A 20,667-nucleotide genomic window follows, 5' to 3' on the forward strand; every position below is an offset into this window, starting at 1 on the left:
TGGCCATGGTGAATTGTGGAACCTGAAGACTCAAAGCCTAAGGTCATCGTGGTGGTGAATTGTGAAACCTGAAGACTCAAAGCCTAAGGTCATGGTGGTGGTGAATTGTGGAACCTGAAGACTCAAAGCCTGAGGTCATGGTGGTGGTGAATTGTGGAACCTGAAGACTCAAAGCCTGAGGTCATGGTGGTGGTGAATTGTGGAACCTGAAGACTCAAAGCCTGAGGTCATGGTGGTGGGGAATTGTGGAACCTGAAGACTCAAAGCCTAAGGTCATGGTGGTGGTGAATTGTGGAACCTGAAGACTCAAAGCCTGAGGTCATGGTGGTGGTGAATTGTGGAACCTGAAGACTCAAAGCCTGAGGTCATGGTGGTGGTGAATTGTGGAACCTGAAGACTCAAAGCCTGAGGTCATGGTGGTGGGGAATTGTGGAACCTGAAGACTCAAAGCCTGAGGTCATGGTGGTGGGGAATTGTGGTACCTTAAGACTCAAAGCCTAAGGTCATGGGGGTGGTGAATTGTGGAACCTGAAGACTCAAAGCCTAAGATCATGGAGGCTATGGGATGGTCCAAATGTAAAGCCCAACTCCAACACAAAAATCCCAGTGACCAACCTCACATAACTTTAATTTTAACCACAGTAACATTTCACTTTCTACTTACCTGGATTCTATCTCTGTGGTGGCCATCTACAATTTACGAAAGTCCAAATTTGCCAAGTTTGCTGACCTACCTTGTGCACATGTTCCAGCCATCCCTAAGTGTTAGGGTACATAAGGACCAGTTAGTTGGATTTTTCTATTTTTTTCTCCAAAGATGTTTACAACAAGTTCAGCCTCGGCTAAGTCTATTGACAGCCAAACCTCTGTGGTCTACACCAAAATGTAACACTATGAGAAATTCAGCCATGATCCTCTTGGATGCAAGTTCTATGGATGTAAGTCATTATAGGGCAACTGGTAGTTTGTACTGGGGGTTAGGTAGGTTAACAATGACGTAGGGTGGTCAGCAGACTCAGGGTAGTGTTGCCTGGGTGAAGTTATTTCTGGATGGAGAGAACCAAAAGGTGACCACATTGTTGAGCTTTGAACCACCAGGTATATTTGGTCCAGTTGGGTTGTGATAGGAGTACAAAAGTATTGGGGATAATACATTCCTAATACTTTCATCCCTAGATGAGGAGAGCAACATGGCACCTACCTACTCATTAGATGATTGGCCGGACCTTTGTCCAGTATGTACAGCCATGTTAGGTCTTTGCAAAGTCTGAAACATAGACTGAATTTTTTGAGTAACAACTACAGTATCTTTGCCGATTGTTTGGCATGACCATGCAAGTTCTGTGTTGGCCTGGTTGAGCTTGAGGAGGTCCAGGACCTTTCATACATCAATGACCTCTCATCAAAATTGTGTATGATCCCTTTTCCCCAAGATTTTCTATTGGGGGATAGTCGAGTGACCCACGTATACCCCGAATTGTTATCCAATACTCTTAATACTGGTGAAAATCTCCCAAAGAACTCAGAATCTCGCATTCATTCAGTCTCTTCTTCTCAATCAATGGGATGAATGGGATGTTGTGAATCCGATCCCAGTCTCGTGTGAATTAACATTGAATGTTCATGGCTGTGAAACATCTGCATTTTCAGGTGCTGCTGATTCTTTGCCAAGGTGAAATCGAATAAACCCTGAAACATGAGTTGAATCCATGTTCTCAATAGATGTTTATACATGTGTAATGTGATAGAAAGCAAACATTACATTCATCTGTGGAGCTGTATTTGGTGTGGGAAAAGGGTTGGAATTATCATTTATGGCATGACTGGTGTGTGTGGGTGTGGGGGTGGGGGGGGGGGGGTAAAGCCGCTTTAAGAGTCTGGGTATAGGAGGGCCAGCTGTAGGTTGTGTGTATAGCAGCATGTAATTAGCGGATACAGCAAGGCTGGTATGGCGTGTTTGGGTCTGATGTTCAGTGGACGGGAGGCTTCCTTTTCCCACCTCGTAAGCCATGGACAGTTTTGGGCGAAAATTGGTAGTGGACACACAACCCAGTTTTTTTGACAATGGGGTCTTGTGGCCCCGAGTGTTTAGTTGGAGACCAAATGCTTGATACTCACATTGGATCAAATGTCCTTCATACAACACAACTGGGCATAGTCCAAATGGAGAGCTGACCACAACTTCAAAGCCTTATCTATGGTGCTCAGCTGTTGAGTTTGAACATCCATAACATAGTTGGTCAGTACCACCAAAATCAGGCAGTTGCGCCCCCTTTTCCCTTATGTGTAGGGCACAAGTAGTCTTTGAAACCAAAGCTCTCACTTTCTTGAGAATAACAGGACGTTGACTGTTGTGAAGAGTTTTCTTTACTTATGGATCAGTCATGATCATCTACTTTGAAGCTCGTCTGAGTACTTCCAAGTGTTTTGGCTGTTGGTTACATTCTTTTTGAGATTATATATATTGTTACTCCAGAAGTTCCTGACATCTCTCTTTTATTTTGGGAAGTAGGTGTCTCATTAGTAGTGGCCACGGCTCCACTTTGAACCACACATCTAGCACCTTTATGGACAACTATCTAACTACAACTATCACAACTGGGATCAACTCCAGACTTTAGGTCCCCTGGCTTTACCCATAGTTGAGTCATGTCAATTGTCCTACTACATTTCAGCCTGTGAAAATTATGTGTGGGGGGAAGATCAAGGATGAAGATGTAAGGTATGGACAACTTTTGGGGAAGTATGAGAAGATGAGAGATATAAGCATGGGACAGGTAGTTGATAAAGATGATTGTGGTGTCCATAGATTAGGTCAAAGATGTAGAGGTCGTGGACTAGAAATTACACATGGGGAGGTATTGGGACATTGGGGCACATTTACTTACCCGGTCCAGTCGCGATCCAGCGGCGCGTTCTCAGACGAGGATTCGGGTCTTCCGGCGATTCACTAAGGTCGTGCGCCCGATGTCCACCAGGTGTCGCTGCTGCGCCGAGGTCCGCCGGAGTTCATCAACCTATCCCCGGTAGATTTTGAGTGATAGATTTTGCGTTTTTTAAATTCCGAGTTTTTTCCGAATTCGTCGGGTTTTCCAACGGCCATGCCCCCCCCATTTCTGTCGCGTGAAAGCCAGCGTGTTTGCGCCGAAATCCGATCACATGTGCCAAAATCCCAGCAGAATTCGGCGCAAAACGGAAAAAAATCGGGAAACCCAACGAAAGTGCAGCCGCGGAGCCCTTAGTAAATGAGGGGCAAATAATGGAGCAGAGATAAAATGTCTGAGGATATCAGAAGATTAGGATGTATAGGAAGCTTAGGTTACCCCAAGGCAGAAGACTTGTTGGAAAGCGTTTGTAAGTCATTTACGCATTCTTGTACGTTGTTCGAAAGAAATGGGGAAAGGTGTGTTGTCCATGTTACATTTAAGATACTACAAGGTGTATCGAAGGTATAAGTTGGTGTTTGCGTTAAATCACCTTACTGGTATGTGGAAACACGCTTGCAAATATTAAGAGAACCTACCACTTCTATACAGATAATGGGGGTCATTTACTAAGGGCCCAATTCGCGTTTTCCCGAATATTTCCGATTTGCGCCGATTTTCCCTGTATTGCCCGGGATTTTGGCGCACGCGATTGGATTGTGGCGCATCGGCGCCGACATGCATGCAACGAAAATCAGGGGGCGTGGCCGAACGAAAACCCGACGGATTCGGAAAAACCGCCGCATTAAAAAAAAAAAAAAAGTGTCGCGGAGCTTGCACTTACCTTCACTAGGAATAGGCCGGTGAACTTGAGTGCGTTCCGATGCTCTTCAGCGCAGCAGCGCCACCTGGTGGACGTTGGAGGAACTGCCTTAATGAATCCCGGCCGGACTTGAATCCACTGCAGACAATGCGCCGCTGGATCGCGAATGGACCGGGTAAGTAAATCCCATTGACCCCAATGCCCCATTGTCTTTGGTTGGATTTGTACCTAAGACTCCATTGCTGTGACTGTGGGAGTCCAACATCTGGTACTGCACATGTTCATTAATTTCTGATCTCAGCCCTTTTATTTGTAGTGATCAGAGAAACCATAGTTATACCATAGTTATACCCCATAATTATGGAGGAAACCACCTTTAAAAAGTTTGAAGAACTTAGTAAAGTCTCCCGTTACTCCCTTCACTTGGCCTCCAAGTGATTTCCATCTAATAGAGTCACTTCCTAAGTCCTTAGCATCATGTAGATGGACTGGATTCTGTATTCCTTCACAGCTGTCTATTAAATCCACAATCTCATTATTTAGGAGCCTTTTATTTCTCCATGCACCCCCCCAGCTCTTAGGAAGTAGTCTATGTATTATACTAACGTCCGAATACGTTCCCTTGTAAGAATTTATAGCCCTCTGTATAATCTCCTGCGAGCACCTGCGGGTGAAGTCATCCCACCCCCGTCCATTCATCACCTTAATTATACTATTTACATATGCGCACTGTATGGGGATGATTATACAGAAAATAAGTGCCCCCCACCACTTCTGGCTGCTATCTCTGCAGTTCATCCATGATGTGCTCTATGTCAATTTGTTACCCAATATTGGAATAGTTGCTAAGAACGAGGAACCTGCGGTATAACATCTCACTTTTCTCAGAAATTACATTATTTTCCCGCATTAAACTAACCCTCGAGTAAATAACTTCACCGTAACATTAAAACTCCCTATTGTGCTGCCAAAGCAACTCAATAACACTCGCAAGGAGTCCTGTGGTATCTGGCACCAAGACATCACAAGTCGATCCAGAAAGTCCTGTGGGTGGTGATGGGCGGCCTCCGAGGACTTGTTTTCCAGCAGGTTCCCCAGATGATCGATTGGATTGAGATCTGAGATATAGAGGACAATAGGTCACCATGATTTCCTTGTCATGTTCTTAAGACTACTCCTGAACAGCTGCAGTTAAGGGGTATGTTTAGGTGGGTGGGCTACCAGTACCAAGGTCCTGACACCTTTCTATCATAGCCAGCAGTGGTCAGGGGTCAGCATGGGCGCTCTGACCTCTCTGTGACTACACCCCCCATACACAGCGAGCTGCCATGTCCTGTGTCCTGACACCTTTCTATCATAGCCAGCAGAGGTCAGGGGTCAGCATGGGCGCTCTGACCCCTCTGTGACTACACCCCCCATACACAGCGAGCTGCCATGTCCTGTGTGTCCTGACACCTTTCTATCATAGCCAGCAGTGGTAAGGGGTCAGCATGGGCGCTCTGACCCCTCTGTGACTGCACCCCCCATACACAGCGAGCTGCCATGTCCTGTGTGTCCTGACACCTTTCTATCATAGCCAGCAGTGGTCAGGGGTCAGCATGGGCGCTCTGACCCCCCTGTGACTACATCCTCCGTACACAGCGAGCTGCCATGTCCTGTGTGTCCTGACACCTTTCTATCATAGCCAGCAGTGGTCAGGGGTCAGCATGGGCGCTCTGACCTCTCTGTGACCACACCCCCCATACACAGCGAGCTGCCATGTCCTGTGTCCTGACACCTTTCTATCATAGCCAGCAGTGGTCAGGGGTCAGCATGGGCGCTCTGACCCCTCTGTGACTACACCCTCCATACACAGCGAGCTGCCATGTCCTGTGTGTTCTGACACCTTTCTATCATAGCCAGAAGTGGTCAGGGGTCAGCATGGGTGCTCTGACCCCTCTGTGACTACACCCCCCATACACAGCGAGCTGCCATATCCTGTGTGTCCTGACACTTTTCTATCATAGCCAGCAGTGGTCAGGGGACAGCATGTGCGCTCTGACCCCTCTGTGACTACACCCCCTATACACAGCGAGCTGCCATGTCCTGTGTGTCCTGACACCTTTCTATCATAGCCAGCAGTGGTGAGGGGTCTGCATGGGCCCTCTGTGACTACATCCCCCATACACAGCGGGCTGCCATGTCCTGTGTGTCCTGACACCTTTCTATCATAGCCAGCAGTGGTCAGGGGTCAGTATGGGTGCTCTGACCCCTCTGTGACTACCCCCCCAAACATAGCGAGCTGCCATGTCCTGTGTGTCCTGACACCTTTCTATCATAGCCAGCAGTGGTCAGGGGTCAGTATGGGTGCTCTGACCCCTCTGTGACTACCCACCCCCCCATACACAGCGAGCTGCCATGTCCTGTGTGTCCTGACACCTTTCTATCATAGCCAGCAGTGGTCAGGGGTCAGCATGGGTGCTCTGACCCCTCTGTGACTACACCCCCCATACAGAGCGAGCTGCCATATCCTGTGTGTCCTGACACTTTTCTATCATAGCCAGCAGTGGTCAGGGGTCAGCAAGTTCGCTCTGACCCCTCTGTGACTACACCCCCTATACACAGCGAGCTGCCATGTCCTGTGTGTCCTTACACCTTTCTATCATAGCCAGCAGTGGTGAGGGGTCTGCATGGGCGCTCTGACCCCTCTGTGACTACACCCCCCATACACAGCGAGCTGCCATGTCCTGTGTGTCCTGACACCTTTCTATCATAGCCAGCAGTGGTCAGGGGTCAGCATGGGCGCTCTGACCCCTCTGTGACTACATCCCCCATACACAGCGAGCTGCCATGTCCTGTGTGTCCTGACACCTTTCTATCATAGCCAGCAGTGGTCAGGGGTCAGCATGGGCGCTCTGACCCCTTTGTGACTACATCCCCCATACACAGCGAGCTGCCATGTCCTGTGTCCTGACACCTTTCTATCATAGCCAGCAGTGGTCAGGGGTCAGCATGGGTGCTCTGACCCCTCTGTGACTACACCCCCCATACACAGCGAGCTGCCATGTCCTGTGTCCTGACACCTTTCTATCATAGCCAGCTGTGGTCAGGGGTCAGTATGGGCGCTCTGACCCCTCTGTGACTACACCCCCCATACACAGCAAGCTGACATGTCCTGTGTGTCCTGACACCTTTCTATCATAGCCAGCAGTGGTCAGAGGTCAGCATGGGCGCTCTGACCCCTCTGTGACTACACCCTCCATACACAGCGAGCTGCCATGTCCTGTGTGTCCTGACACCTTTCTATCATAGCCAGCATTGGTCAGCGGTCAGCATGGGCGCTCTGACCCCTCTGTGACTACACCCTCCATACACAGCGAGCTGCCATGTCCTGTGTGTCCTGACACCTTTCTATCATAGCCAGCAGTGGTCAGGGGTCAGCATGGGCGCTCTGACCCCTCTGTGACTACACCCCCATACACAGCAAGCTGCCATGTCCTGTATGTCCTGACACCTTTCTATCATAGCCAGCAGTGGTCAGGGGTCAGCATGGGCGCTCTGACCCCTCTGTGACTACACCCCCATACACAGCGAGCTGCCATGTCCTGTGTCCTGACACCTTTCTATCATAGCCGGCAGTGGTCAGGGGTCAGCATGGGTGCTCTGACTCCTCTGTGACTACATCCCCCATACACAGCGAGCTGCCATGTCCTGTGTATCCTGACACCTTTCTATCATAGCCAGCAGTGGTCGGGGGCCAGCATGGGCGCTCTGACCGCTCTATGACCAGATAGGGATAGAGCTCTACAGCAGGTATAGTCGTAATTGAACCCACTCCAGAAGGTACATTGTAATATATAAAGAAGAAGCTGATGGGACATTGGTTGCGCTAGGAGGGGGACGTATAGATTAGACCCCCACAATAATGATATTATGCTGTAGATTGGGGAAACCTCTTAATCTGCATCTCCCCTTCTCTCTGCTTTCTAGTATCTTTTCCAATGCTCTCCCTTAGCCCAGAGCTGAGCTTTATACAATTATTCTATTTTATCAATTTCTGTTTATATCCATCAGATTGTTTTCTTTATTCCATGAGAAATATTTGCTTTACAGTCGCCGCGTCACAGACTGATTTGTTTGCTGGAGCCTGTGGTGTAATATCACCGCCTTGTACATAAGATACGGTACCATGGAGGGACCTTGTACCATTTGTAGCCAAAGAGAAGAAAGGCAAAGTTGCTCCGATTCGATAGAAAATATAGTAGTTGAGATTAAAGTCGATATGATGACATATCACTATGTGCGGGTGACCAATGGATGACCTTCTCTACGCCTGATATGCTGTCACGTAGCGACCCCTTTAAATGGAAAGAGGTGAGACCCTTATGGCAGCTTTTCCCATAAGTTGTACATCTGTGGCCTTTCCTTACAGTGGCACAAACTTCTAGTTGAAGGCATCTAGTGTAATGGCTTGGTGGTTACAGAGTCCTAAAAAGGCAAATCACCAAGTGGTTACAGAGTCTAACAAGTGGCAACTCACTTGGTGGTTGGCGAGGCTAGAAACTGTGGCTAAAGAACAGTCAATGAGGACGGAGTCCCTATAACAAGGGACTAAAGTGACAATGTAGAACTGGAATGGCTGCTATTGTTACAGCTATCAGTTGTGTGAATGGAGAAGCTCCTTATATTTGGAAGGGCACCCACCAATCTGTAGATGATCCCCACTCCTGGTTACTGCTCTCTCTTATGTGGCCCACATTTACTAAGCTGTATTCTGCGCATAAATACATGCGCCATCTGCTGTCTATAAATTGTCATTGCAGCTGTATACTATCAGCCTGGAGGGAATATGTTGACCAATGGAAAGTCTTGTTTAGGACAATTCTGTTACAGAGGTGCTGGTTGGATAACCCCTGAACTGACCCTTATATAAACCCTTGGGGAGGAAAGTTCCAGGTCTTTTCTGTGAATGCTGAGGACCAGGGCACATCTCGGCACACGTCCTGCAGACCCGGCCTGTAGCTGCAGGACCCTGAGATATACCAGGTCCTGTGCACCCTGCTGCTGCCCCTCATCTCCATGCTGAAGCTCCCTATACCAGGCTGTGGGCAACCGCCCTTGTTTCCCCGTGATACCTGTCTAAGGGTACATTCACACAGTGGTATGCCCGCCGTGCAGGAGAGGAGAAGGAGGCGGCCTCTCCTCCCTCCATAGAGAATAGTGGCGCACGGCCGCACACACGCCAAAAGATAGAGCATGCTCTATCTTTTTGCGGTGTGCGGGCCGGATCGGTGCCACACATGTGTGGCACCGTATCTGCGCCGCGCTGCTATTGCCGTCTATGGGGACGTACATGCGGCCGCAAATTTGCGGCCGCATGTACGTCCCCGCAGACGGCCATGTGAATGTGCCCTGAAGCTGCATAACACCACCTCCTATCTACCATCAGGTCAGGGATCCTCACACAACCATCAGGGGTGCCCCAGGGAGAGTTACTATAAATCCGCAGCATCTCCTTCTTTTCTTGCGATCTACTTGCCGGATACCTGGCCGGGGTGGACGAGGCCTGCTCCTCCGGTACCCAGCGACCCCGACCCAGTCGAGCGCTAGTTTGTGCTCAGCCAGCCACCCAGGTACCAAAGGAAATCCAGCTGCCCCCAAGCCCAAAAAGTCTAGACCCCGGTGGGGGATGTTGCACTAGTATTGTGGCGCTGCGTACATGTATGGGCGTTCCAGTGCGTATTCGCCCCGTGCACCACATTCATGTTTGTACTCCGATATAATTGTGGAGCACGTCCAAAAACTGGTGCACCCTGTTTGAGTGCATTGGGCGCGCAGGGTGGGCCAGATGCATGAATCAGGTGCACTCTGCACAATAGTGAGGTACAACGTTGTGCCATACTGCCTCACTATGAATAAACGTGGCCCAGCGTCTCTTATCATCAGTGGTAGCAGGGGATGGTCTCACTATCCCCAGACTGGGCCATCATATTATGAGTTGGGCTTGATGGATCTGGCCCTATGGGATATTTGGAGATATTTGGTTCTCTGACCTGCACCATAAATCAGTGTCTCCCTAAGAAGTCATGTCGGGACCCTACAGATACAGGGTTAGGCTGCTGATGACCTGGGGACTACGTGTCTCCAGAGAGAGCATGACCCCTGGACAATTCTACGTCTTCTGTCCTCCTGCTGTAGAGATTCCTCTCCATTAACCCCTGCCTCCCCACCCAACCGGTGCTTCCTGTATGCCCAAATAATATTGGAATATTATAATGTATAATAATAGCAGAATCTGTTCCCATTAGTATTATATTATTTGGATTATTTGGATCATCACAGCCATTCTGTGATGATCTGGCAGGTATCTACCATTGAAATCATTCTTGTAGATGCGTCTTTTTTTGCAACATTTTTACAGAATAAAATTGTATCAAGACCATAAATAAATACCCCCCCCCCCCCAGTGGGACCACAACAAAAAAACGGATGTCACATGGATGACTTGTGTGCGTCTGTTACTTTCCACAAATGATGTCGGTGAATCATGTTTAAATTTAGCAAACCATATGAAAAAATTATACAGTACTGACAAAAAATGCAGAAGCGCAATGGACGTCTTTGTGAATGAGCCCTAAGGAGCAAAGTTTGAGAAGAAAACGCACTTTGAATTTACCGACCCATGGGAGGGAGATGTCATCATGACTTGTGCCGCATGCTCTTCTTTAAGCTTCCTATGCCCATGTTTTTAAGAAAGAAAAGGCTTTAAAAATTATGCAAATTAGGCTGAGGGGCTCAGGGCTCCATAGGCGTTAATGGAGCCTGGAGCCCATCAGGCTAATTTGCATAATTCTTCAAACCTTATTTTCTTAAAACTAAGGGCATAGGAAGCTAAAGGAAGAGCGGATCCTGCCAGAGGGTCACACATCAGTATGTCAGTGTGCTAGGTTTACAATCCTTCATCCTGGTGGTTAATGTCCTTACCTGCACCAGGAACCGGAGAAAGTTGGGGAAAAAGGGGAAGGGTGACCAAGTAAAGTAGATTTCACATCCCAAGTAAGTCCCAATATAGTCTGTGGGCCGATAAGGTGTGTTTAGTCTCATTTCCACCCTGATTCCTGTGGTGCAGACACAAAAAAAAAAATCTGAGTTTGTTTGAAGTTTTTAAGAGAACAGGATAAAGGATAATAAGGTGACTTGTGAGGGTCCGACTGCCGGGACCCCCAGTCATCCGGAGAACGGCGCACGTGCCCTGCCGCTCCATTCACTGTCTATGGTAGAAGGCGTTGATTGTGGGATGGAGAAGGGAATGGATTGGATCTGTGTTTTGAGACATTGAAATGGTCCTGACGCCTATGGGATTCAAGCGGAAGGTATAGAAGAAGTAGAGTGAGGGTCCGGTCATAGAGGTCACCCATATTGAGGGGTCATGGTGGGGAGGCGTGGGAGTTTGTCAGTATCATTACCACTGGATTATGACTACCGAGTGACATTCAGTATTTTGTTACATTGTGTCAGTGTACAGAGCCCCCCGAGCTATTGTCCCCCAGGTATTTACACACCTGCTCTATAGGAGGGTCTTACAGGTGAGGGATTGTATGCAAAATGACCTCAGGATGTGCTCACAGTTTAGGATCTCCGAGTAAAAGAGATTCCCAAATGTCCCTCTAATACAATAATAAAGTGGGGAGGGGGGCACAAACTTAGGGCTTCACACATAGTAATGTATTTACAATGGTGGCAGAGTATTAGCATATTAGCGTATTTAAAGGGGTTGTCCCTAATTTGAAAAACATGGCTGCTTTCTGTCAAAACAGCGGCACCCCTGCCCGATGGTCTGGAGAGGAGCTGCTGTGCTGGAAGAAAGCCGCCTCTGAACAACTGAGAACAAGCTATAAACTAATATCAGAGGATTCCCCTATCTCTGTTAAGAGCACATGCAAGCTCAGTCATGCCGAGCATACATGTGCATGTGAGAGTGGTTGGGAATAGCTGCTTAGAGTACATTGTCAGCATACGTTTTCTCTGTACAAGCACAGCGGTAGGTATTTATCAATTTTGGGGTGCAGGAAGCGTGCTATAATTTTCAGTGGGGTGGCGCAAGGGGTTAATGATCTGGTGCGTGAACAAAAAGGTTAAGGACTGTCTCCCCATTCATGAAGGTAAAATAGAACTCTGTACACCAGCCAAAAATTGCGCCAGAAAATGAGTAGGAAAACTAGATGCGCCGGAAAAGTGTCCGATTCACAAGCTGCTCAAAAATGTTGTGCCCAAAAAAAGAACAGTGTCGAAAAAAAAACCACCGATATCGTGGCACCGACACTTCAGAAATAAGTTGCACCAGGCGCAGCAAGGGAGAAACGAGTGTAACGAGGGGGGGGGGGGGGCTGCTGGGGGACATAATATGTGGAGAACTGCTGGGGGTACAATGAGGAGCTGCTGGGGGGCACAATAATTGGGGACCACAATTTATTTTGCCCTAAGCCGTGCCTTTTCCCCACCTTACTCAATCCCACACAGTATAGTTCACCTCTTAGTACCTCACGTGCCCCCTCACATTGTGTCCCCACAGCTCTCCCTCATATTCTCACTCCCCCTTGTATTGTGCCCTTCTCCCAGTAACTCCCCCACATATTATGGCCCCCTCCCGGCAGCTCCCCCACATATTATGCCTCTCATCAGCTCCCCCGTAAATTGTAACTTACCCCAGCAGCTCCCCCTCATATTGTGGCCCCTCACTTTATCCTTTCCTTGTTGTTGCTCAATAAAATAAAAAAAATCACACACAGATACTCACCTCCCCCTAATCCCCCGCTGCAGTCCTCTGCTCCTCCCCTGCTGTGTTCTCCTCTGAATCCGGCAGGCGGGATGTGATGATGTCACACGGAGCTGACGTCTCTCTGCATTATCCTGTATTCAACTCTATCACCTTCTGCAGGATGTACCAGGACACAGTATGAAGTCGGGGACTGTCCCGCAGGATCCCGGAAGCTGGGGACGTATAGAGGGGGTCATACTGTGACAGGGAGATGGATCACTACTTAAAAGTTAGGTTCTGGGTGTTAGTAGAGAGGAGGAAAAATTCCCTGGAAATGTCTGTGTCCGTGGTTATTCCTGCAAACTGCTTATGGTTTTGACAAGAGGAGTCGATCGCGCTGATTGATGGGGTCACTGGATGATGGAAGGAATGGAGGATAGCCGGGAGCATGCTGGTGCCATCACCCAGACCTGTAACATGAGACCGGGAGACCAGACACCGCTCATGTCACACATCAGCTGGAATTCCTCTCTGGAATGATGAACTTTGGAGAAGATTCCAAAAACTTATATGGAGCAATGGCAAGTTTTCATTTTGTTGATCAATTATTTGATCACTGAAACCCCAGATATTTAAAGAGATACTATTGCAGTACTCCTTCACGAGGACAGCGCCGTACAATGCACAGTGGTGGAATTTGGTATTGCATTCCCTTAAAGGGGGAAGAGCCACAAACAGGTCATGTGATGGATGGTTGGACATGACATCACAGGCCTGGGGAGAGGTAATAGAGCTCTATAGAGTGATGTGAACACAGCTGGGTGTCGGACCCTCCCCAATCTGATATTCAACACCAGTAGATGGGTCATATTAAAGGGTCACTACATTTGTACTATACAATCATAATCTATATAGAAAAGGAAAATGACACATCCCAGCCATATATGAGAGTGGAACGTGTGGAAGCACTGAACAAAAGACAATTTAAAGGGGTGGTCTCACTATGAAAATATCTCTCCAAAACTCACCAACATTCCCTTTAACTAGGACCCATGATCGCCAACTGTTCACATTTGGGATATTTTCTCTTGCTTCCCACCAGTGACGATATCACTTTCATCCAAAATGTAATCAGACTCTAATGTCAGGTGGGCGACCTAGAATTCCTAGTACCGCCCACTTGACACTAGAGAACAACATTAGCATATAAGGTTCCAAAACTGATGACATTGATTACTCAGGAACGGGGCGGCCTAGAGCAAAAATTCCAAGTACAACGGAATCAGCAAAGCGGCGACTAAGTTTGTTGAAGTTTTTTAAAAAAGTTCCCGATAACAGCTGATAATAAATGCTGCCCCCTGCTGGTGGAAACGTGATGTCCCTCTGGATTGTCCGGCCTGTTATCCGAGGTGGGATATATTGGGGCACATTTACTTACCTGGTCCGTTCGCGATCCAGCGGCGCGTTCTCTGCGCTGGATTCGGGTCCGGCCGGGATTCATCAATGCAGTTCCTCCGCCGTCCACCAGGTGGCGCTGCTGCGCTGAAATCCGCTGGAATGCCTCGAAATTCACCGGCCTACCCAGGATGAAGGTGAGTGAAATTTTCGCGACACAATTTTTTTTTTAAATGCGGCGGTTTTTCCGAATACGTCGGGTTTTCGTTCGGCCACGCCCCCCGATTTCCGTCGCGCGCATGCCGGCGCCGATGCGCCAAATTCCGATCGCGTGCGCCAAAAACCCGGGGCAATTCATGTACAAGCGGCGCAAATCGGAAATATTCGGGTAACACGTCGGGAAAACGCGAATCGGGCCCTTAGTAAATGACCCCCATTGTGTGCGGTGTCTGGTGTATAATCATCCTGTACTATGGGAACGAGCAGACATGGCAGCACGAGGTGTATATTACAAGGTTATACAAACAGTCTTATCACAGACAGTCTCTTACATAAACACTGCTCAGCATTCGGTTACCAGATCAACACAGATTTTGGCATAATTCACTTATTTTGCTCTCATAACAATGTGGCGGACAGTCCGGTATTACCGTATACAGTCACCGGGGACACAGGGTGACTCCAGCAGTATATACCTACCATTACACAATATATTTCCTATAAGCTTGGAGTTCGGACACCCCCATCTAATAAGAAACAGATCCTACAAATAAAGCTACTATGAATCCCAGCGATCACTTGTGATCTGTAGAGGAACCCTGCACAAAGGTGACTATTTCCCTGCAGTGCCACCACTGGAGAAATGAGGTATTACACTTTCCAGAAAAAATATAAGGGCGGCTCAGTGGTTGACACTACAGCCTTGCAGCGCTGGCATCCTAGGTTCAAGTTCCACCCAGGTCAACACCTGCGTAGAGTTTGTATGTTCTCTCCGTGTTTCGTGGGTTTCCTCCGGGTTCTCCGGTGTCCTCCCACACTCCAAAACATACTGGTAGGGTGATTAGATTGTGAGCCCCATGGGGGACAGGGACTGATGTGGCAAACTCTGTGCAGCGCTGCGTAATCTGTGTGCGCTATATAAATAAAGGTATGATAATCTATGTAATTTACCTCCAATATAAGTGACACTTGTTTAATAAAATGATGGAGATCCTAATTGAGTTATTGTTCCTCGTTCACTGTTCCTCTAGACTTGGTCACAATTTAAATTAAAATGACTTCATGTCTAGAAGTGACAACACAAAGTTATGATTTCTGTACAGGGGACTGCCTCTCCTGGCTGCACAGATTTGCTTTAGGTCCCTCCTTCTTGCGTTCACACAATGGATAACCCATACAGGTGATGGACCACCATGTCTAAAACCCTAAACTGTTGAGAAGGGGGTCATAAACCCTACACCTGAGCCTCAAATTTGTCAGATGTGGGTTCGAAATTTGGGGACAGTCCTAGAAAATTCAGGAAACTGGTAACAATGAATTACCTTTCCATAGAACGGGACATATGTTATTAACCTTTAGAATTGAGAAGGTTTTCCACCATCTCCATGTCAGGTTGAGGGAAATGGACGTACTGTATAAGTTCTGTATCAGCGGATCCTCTGGTGGGCCAGGGCGTTAACCAAATCTTGATCCCACAGAACTAGCAAAAGACAAAACAAATATGGGTGCTACATGGTCTATTTCCTAGGGGTTCATGGAAGGAGGGTCTGAGGAACCACAGTATAGGAAATCTGCGATGTACGGAGAGAACTGGAAGACTGTGGAGCTGCAATAATAGCGCTATACCAGGAGACCTGCTCGTTATTTTTAACGAACCAATTATAGTTTCTTTATATTTCTTTAAGTTGTTGACAACCAAACTTGAAATGCACGACCTATCCCGCAGCGCTGTGAATTTTCCATGCAAAAAATTTTCTACATTTTTTAAATAGTTCTGTATGTAAGTTTTTGGTCTAGACTGAAAATCCCCCTTCAGTTTCAGGTTCCTGTAAACTCTCCCTCATAATACTCAAAAATTATCAGTAAACAAAAACCTCCCTCCCTGTGTCTTTAGCTTTCTAAACTCATAGATGTGCACACCTGGCACAGCCGAGAGTACATGTGTCATCAATAGGTGGAAATGAATAAGCTGCTCATTATATGGGCACATTATATCTCCTGAGAACAACACCATCTGAGTGCACCTCCTTCCTGACAGCATCGTGAGAGTGCACCTCCTCCCTGACAGCATCGTGAGAGTGCACCTCCTTCCTGACAGCATTGTGAAAGTGCACCTCCTTCCTGACACCACTAGGAGAGTGCACCTCCTTCCTGAAAGCACCAATAGAGTGCACCTCGTTTCTGACACCACCAGGAGAGTGCACCTCCTTCCTGACAGCGCCATCAGAGTGCACCTCATTCCTGACAATACCATCAGAGTGCACCTCCTTCCTGACACCACTAGGAGAGTGCACCTCCTTCCTGACACCACTAGGAGAGTGCACCTCCTTCCTGACACCACTAGGAGAGTGCACCTCCTTCCTGACACCACTAGGAGAGTGCACCTCCTTCCTGACACCACTAGGAGAGTGCACCTCCTTCCTGACACCACTAGGAGAGTGCACCTCCTTCTTGACACCACTAGGAGAGTGCACCTCCTTCCTGACACCAATACCAGAGACCACCTCTTTCTGACACCACCAGGGTAGTGCACCTCCTTCCTGACACCACCAGGGGAGTGCACCTCCTTCCTGACACCACTGTCAGAGTGCACCTTCTTCCTGACACCACCAGGAGAGTGCACCTCCTTCCTGACAGTACCATCAGAGTGCATCTCCTTCCTGACACCACCAGGAGAGTGCACCTTCTTCCTGACACCACTAGGAGAGTGCACCTCCTTCCTGACACCACTAGGAGAGTGCACCTCCTTCCTGACACCACTAGGAGAATGCACCTCCTTCCTGACACCACTAGGAGAATGCACCTCCTTCCTGACACCACTATGAGAGTGCACCTCCTTCCTGACACCACTATGAGAGTGCACCTCCTTCCTGACAGTACCATCAGAGTGCACCTCCTTCCTGACACCACCAGGAGAGTGCACCTCCTTCCTGACAGTACCATCAGAGTGCATCTCCTTCCTGACACCACCAGGAGAGTGCACCTCCTTCCTGACAGTACCATCAGAGTGCATCTCCTTCCTGACACCACCAGGAGAATGCACCTCCTTCCTGACACCACTATGAGAGTGCACCTCCTTCCTGACACCACCATCAGAGTGCACCTCCTTCCTGACAGTACCATCAGAGTGCACCTCCTTCCTGACACCACCATCAGAGTGCACCTCCTTCCTGACACCACCAGGAGAGTGCACCTCCTTCCTGACAGTACCATCAGAGTGCACCTCCTTCCTGACACCACCAGGAGAGTGCACCTCCTTCCTGACAGTACCATCAGAGTGCACCTCCTTCCTGACACCACCATCAGAGTGCACCTCCTTCCTGACAGTACCATCAGAGTGCACCTCCTTCCTGACACCACCATCAGAGTGCACCTCCTTCCTGACAGTACCATCAGAGTGCACCTCCTTCCTGACACCACCATCAGAGTGCACCACCTTCCTGACACCACCATCAGAGTACACCTCCTTCCTGACACCACCAGGAGAGTGCACCTCCTTCCTGACACCACCAGGAGAGTGCACGTCCTTCTTGTAGGGATACTAAAAAGAGGGTCATCTAGACCTAAAATCCTCATACATGCTAGATCCCTTTCCAGGACCTTTAAAGGTCCTTATATCACAGAACTGAAAGCTGACAGAATAGACCTCTCCTTTCTTTGGTGGTTCTGGTACCGTTTCTAGGCAGTAAATAGCAAACGATAAAATGTTAGGCTAGTGGGGGCCCACAGTTTTCATACAGCTCAGTGCCCTCTTTTAATTTCTCACTTGGGACCCCTCCTCCCTGTAAAAATGTTCTTGTAACTTTAATAACTTCTGTAAAAATGTACATAGAGATAGAGAAAGCTTTGCAAACTTCTGCAAATGTAGTCCTCTCCCCGGATTGCCAAACTTCAGCTGTTAGGAGGTGTGACTCCTCTCATTCCTTGTGTCCGCCTAGCCACTCATTAACCTGCAAAACCCTGGGACTAGCCTGGCAAGGAAAGGGTGGCTTCTTCCAAGCCAAGATCACCCACATTCCTTGCAAGTCTGACTATTTCCTTTAAGTCAGGTGTGTGTCTGGCTGGAGAGAGTGTGGCAGCCTCATGCCAGAGCGTATGTGCCGGACTGGAGATTTCCTTTAAGACATGCTGCTGACATCACTGGCCGTCTTCTCAGATTCCTCCGCTCCATAGTCTCAGGTGCTGGAGGACTCCTCAGGCTTGAGCCGACTTGTTCCTGGGTGTCTGCGTGAGATGTGTTTACTTGGAAGTTGTTCCTGAAGACATGGCTTAAGTTCCTTCAAGGACTGTGTACACTGCACTCTCTCAGGTAAGGAGCTTCCTTCTGGGCTCTTAGATGATCATCGCTGAACCCTATGTACACAAAGTTAAGACAACTTTGCAAAAGTGAGCGAAAAGTGGAGTAAAGCTGCAGATGTAGCAGAGCTGGGTTTGTCATTTAACTCTTTTGAGGTGGATTGTCTTGGAAATGTACGGGTGAAACGCGAGAGCGACAAACTCAGCTCAACTATGCGCGCGCATAGGAATTCATAGATTATACTTGGCTACGGACCCTTTGTCTTGCTACATTATTGTAGTATAGTAATAAATGTGATGATAAAGGGATAAGAATGCTGCCTGAAAACGCCAATTGTAACCAAACTTTCCTAGAGTCCGGACAGGCAAGAATATACGTACTACTGCAGGTGCCTTTCAGGAACCCTGGAAAACCTGGAAAGTTGCGGAAGCTGTAAGATTATACCATGTTTACACTAAAGCTGTCAGATGTTTAGGCAAAAACTCTCTAAAAGTAGAGTCTTTACAAACTTATTGTTGAGTTTTTACTATAAAAAATTGTGGCCAAAAAGAAAAGCAACAAAAACGGACTCGTGTTAATAAACTCAACCCGGTTACGACAACATTACCCGCCGTTCACTGAGAATTCGGGTTGATCGGGTTATCAGTGATTCTTGCTGGAGATCGGTTTCCTTCTCCTTTTTGACCACATCCTGACACACTGTTACGGCACAACAGCTGCTATAAATGGATTTTGCAAGGACTGTGATGACTTTGCAGAAGACAAACGTACTAGAGTTCAAGAATCTGACAACTTAGGTGTAACTGCAGGTAACCCCCATAATATATCCCCACGGGGGTCACCACTCCAAAATAGTCTACAAGTCAAAAATAGAAGTTTTCCGACCCCTTGGGGTCAACACTTTGCTCTATAAGTGTCAGGGGCAGAGACAGAAAGCCGGGACGGAGAAAGTAGCCTCTGTCAACAGCTTCTCATATCTCCTCTTCCTAGATAGCTGCGAGGGGGCGGAGGGTGGAAATTGTTTATTATCTACTGTCACCCCAAAAGTTTTTGTGACATGTCCATAGACACCTGGTTAATGGCTAAAAATTTGGGACCAATTAAAATTACAAAAATAAGAAGCAAAAACGACCGAATTACAATGTCCGACCAACTGGAAATCGGACGATGAGGCCGTAAATCTTTTTCTTACCAAAAATTTTAATATGGTAGATTATTAATTTGAAGGATCCTCGGACAGGTACACGTAACAATAATCTTTATATCTTGTATAACCCCCAAAATTTCCCATTTAAGTAGTGGGAAATTTTTATCTTAAAGTCACACAATTGCCCCCATCAATAGACCCCCTGAGAGTGGGAAAAATAAATAATCCTTAGGAATAGCCAGAGAACGGGGAGGAGGAATGTAAACATCCTAATCAGCTCGCGAGGCTCATCCTCAGGTCGTAGACTTTGTCCTGCTCCTTACCTGATTGCTATCTGCATTTAGCATTTTATGACATTGCTTTCTTCTTTTCTTTTAACCACTTTGATAAAAAAAAAAAATTAAAAATTCTAGCTTAATATATAGGGATGGGATGTGAAAGCTGTAGGTCTGGGAATGTGGTGAGACTTCTACTCCAAGCTTTGGACCATAAGTGGAGAGGCCCAAGTTGGAGATATGTTGTGGTGGTTGACTAAGGCTTGAGCGGGTTGTGCTTCCTATATGTGACCAATAATCTCTCCCTGTGATTCCTTTACTAATAAACATAAATGGAGTCGACATGTACCCGAAGCCTTCAAGTGTAGCTTTCACCCCCTCCACCAACTCTTTTCCTCCTTTGATAGGTGTCGTTCCACTGGTTCCAAGGCAGTTGGATTTTTTTCTCTAGCCCCTACCTTTCTCCAGTGACCAGTAGCATTACATTGGGCATATATGCTAATTAGCTTCTCTATTGTCATGTGGGTGGTGCTAGAGGGTCTATCATCTAGGACCACCCAACTGACCGTAAAGAGCCCACCTAAAAACACTGATTGCTTGGTAATCACTAGAGTAAAAAGTTAGATTCAGTGGAGCCTTTACCAACAAGCAAGGAGTCCTCTTCACACTGGTACACATGTTTGATTAATGTTGGACAAACCTGCTGAAATTGACCAATCATTGGGATCTCCAGAACTTTTCTCCTGAGGATTTTGACTTGCCCGATCCCCGATATTTTAGCCGAGATAAGACTGGTAGATCATTGTGCTCCCATTTAGAATACATGCACTCTCTGCCGAAACAAAAGTGC

At 47.7% G+C, this 20,667-nt stretch overlaps 1 protein-coding gene across 1 annotated transcript in view; it reads left to right on the forward strand.

Moving 5' to 3' along the window:
* The first annotated feature begins 17,993 nt into the window (after positions 1–17,993).
* The window catches only part of KCNJ15 (potassium inwardly rectifying channel subfamily J member 15), a 32,465-nt gene continuing 29,791 nt past the window's right edge, over positions 17,994–20,667 (forward strand). The window contains exon 1 of the mRNA XM_072138758.1: positions 17,994–18,407. The gene's annotated coding sequence lies outside the window, so the exon portion shown is untranslated. The remainder of the gene's footprint in view (positions 18,408–20,667) is intronic.

This window comes from Engystomops pustulosus, chromosome 2 (assembly GCF_040894005.1).
Source record: "Engystomops pustulosus chromosome 2, aEngPut4.maternal, whole genome shotgun sequence".
NCBI lineage: Eukaryota > Metazoa > Chordata > Amphibia > Anura > Leptodactylidae > Engystomops > Engystomops pustulosus.